We start from the raw sequence: 2,515 nt of genomic DNA, 5'->3' as shown, positions 1-2,515 counted from the left end.
GGCTCAAGTGATCCACCTGAGCCTCCCTAGTAGCTGGGACTGTAGATACATGCCACTGTGCCCGGCTCCTTTCTTCTTTCTTTTACATATGTATTTATGGCCATATTTTCTAAGTACAGCTTTATATGCATCCCACAACTTTTGATATGTCACATTTCAATTACCATTTGTTTAAAATATCTTCTTATTTTCATTGAGATGTCTTCTTTGACCTATAGGTTATTAAAATATATTCTGCTTAACTTCTAACCCTTCCAATTCATACCACCAACTTAGAAAAAAAGAAAAAACTTCTAAACCTTGGGGATGTTCCAGTCATGTTTTTAAACTAATTTTTTGCTTAGTTCCCTAGTAGTCAGAGAACACGCTCTGTTTGATTTCAGATCTTGAAAATTTTTTGAGGCTTGCTTAACAGATAAACAGAGGGTTCGTTTTGATTAGAGCTTCGTGTGCACTCCAAAAGAAGTGTCTCACTGCGCTGTATTCTGTGACTCTGTATATTCGCAAATATTCTATATCCTTGCTCTACCTATATCCTTGCCAACTATTTGTCATCTTATTATGTTAGTTACTGAGAAAAGCATGCTTTTGAAATCTCTCCACTATTTTTGTGGATTTTTCTATTTGGTCCTGGCATAAAAACAACACAACTCAGCCAGGCACAGGGGCTCACACCTGTAATCCCAGCACTTTGGGAGGCCGAGGTAGGCAGATGACCTGAGGTCAGGAGTTTCAGACCAGTCTGGCCAACATGGTGAAAACCCGTCTCTACTAAAAATACAAAAGTTAGCCAGGCGTGATGGCACGTGCCTATAGTCTTAGCTACTCCGGAAGCTGAGGCAGGAGAATTGCTTGAACCCGGGAGGCGGAGGTTGCAGTGAGCCAAGATCGTGCCACCGCACTCCAGCTCGGGTGACAAGAGCAAGACTCCGTTTCAAAAAAAAACAAAACTCTATGAATTAAATGGTGAATGTGGGTGGAGGGTAATGTAAGATTAAGGATAAAGATGGCAGAAAGGGCCAGGCGTGGTGGCTCATACCTATAATCCCAGCACTTTGGGAGGCTGACGTGAGCAGATCATGAGGTCAGGAGTTCGAGACCAGCCTGATCAACATGGTGAAACCCCATGTCTACTAAAAATACAAAAATTAGCCAGGCATGGTGGTGCGTGCCTGTAATCCCAGCAACTTGGGAGGCTGAGGCAGGAAAATCACTTCAACCTGGGAGGCGGAGGTTGCAGTGAGACAAGATTGCGCCTCTGCACTCCAGCCTGGGCAACAGAGCAAGGCTCCATCTCAAAAAAGAAGAAGGAGAAGGAGAAGGAGAAGAAGAAAAAGAGAAAAAAAGAAATTCTGAAATCCAGCCTGGCACACGTGACCACGTGACCAGTTCCTTCAGTATGCAGTTCCACTGCCTAGAATGATTCTCCGAAGCTCTTGGTTCCATCCTCTGGGCTCTTGGTCTGTTCTCTGTGTTAGCATTCCTTTTGCATAATAGCCAAGATTTGCACCTGAGTAATTTTCTTGTTTTTTTCCTGCCTATGATATTTCAGGGGTTCAAAAGCTTCTTTTTGTTTGTCCAGCTTGACCACTGCCTGTCATATGGATTAAAGGGGACAATTCCTATAAAGCTCTTAGAGCAGGGCCTGACCCCTAGTTAGTCCTGTACAACTGCTAGCCCTTAACCTTAATACTATGGGAGTGCTGGTGAGAAGGGAGGAGGGAAGAGGAAGGAAGGAAAGAAGGAAGGAAGGAAGGAAGGAAGGAAGGAAGGAAGGAAGGAAGGAAAAAGGAAGGAAAGGAGTGAAGGAGGGAAGGAAAGAAGGCAAGGCTGGAAGGAGGAAGAAAGGGAGGAAGAAGCAAGGAAGGGAGGGAAGGAAGAAATAAAGGAAGGGAGGAGGGAAGGAACGAAGGAAGCAAGGAAGATAAGGAAGGAGAGAGGGAGGGAGGGAGGGAAGAAAGGAAGGAAGGAAGAAATGAAAGAAGGAAGGAGGGAAGAAAGGAGGAAAGGAAGTAAGACAGGAGCAGACACAGGGTCTTTTGGACAGGGTAGCTGATGGGCTCGTTGGGAGACCCTGCTTGTGAGGACTCCTGGGGCCAGGGCGATTCACCTGCACCTGGCTGCGGGCATGCCAGGTGGCTGTAGACGTAGGGCTGGGGCTGCTCTCATCATCCCAGCTTTTCACCTTTGAGGTTTTAATTGGAAAAGAGATGTCACCAGCCTGTGAGTGCGTTACAAGGGCAGGTGCAGGGGAGGCTGATGACTGAGAGGACAGCAACAAGGACAGGGTGGCAGAGAGCCCAACATGGGGCAATGGGTGAGGAGGTACAAGGAGGGTGACCTTGCTGTCAGCCTCCAGGTACTGGGGCTGGTAATGGGGGACATTACACTGGGAGAAGAGAAGACTTAGGGATGAAGCTGCCTCGTGTCTGTGTTTTGGGGACCTTGCTGGAGCAAGCACCAATTCATGCTTTGAGGATCTGAGCGAGGAGCCCCAACTCCTCCCTGGCACGCC

This window comes from Mandrillus leucophaeus, unplaced genomic scaffold, assembly GCF_000951045.1.
Source record: "Mandrillus leucophaeus isolate KB7577 unplaced genomic scaffold, Mleu.le_1.0 Scaffold13, whole genome shotgun sequence".
Lineage (NCBI taxonomy): Eukaryota > Metazoa > Chordata > Mammalia > Primates > Cercopithecidae > Mandrillus > Mandrillus leucophaeus.
This window is presented reverse-complemented; position numbering follows the sequence as displayed.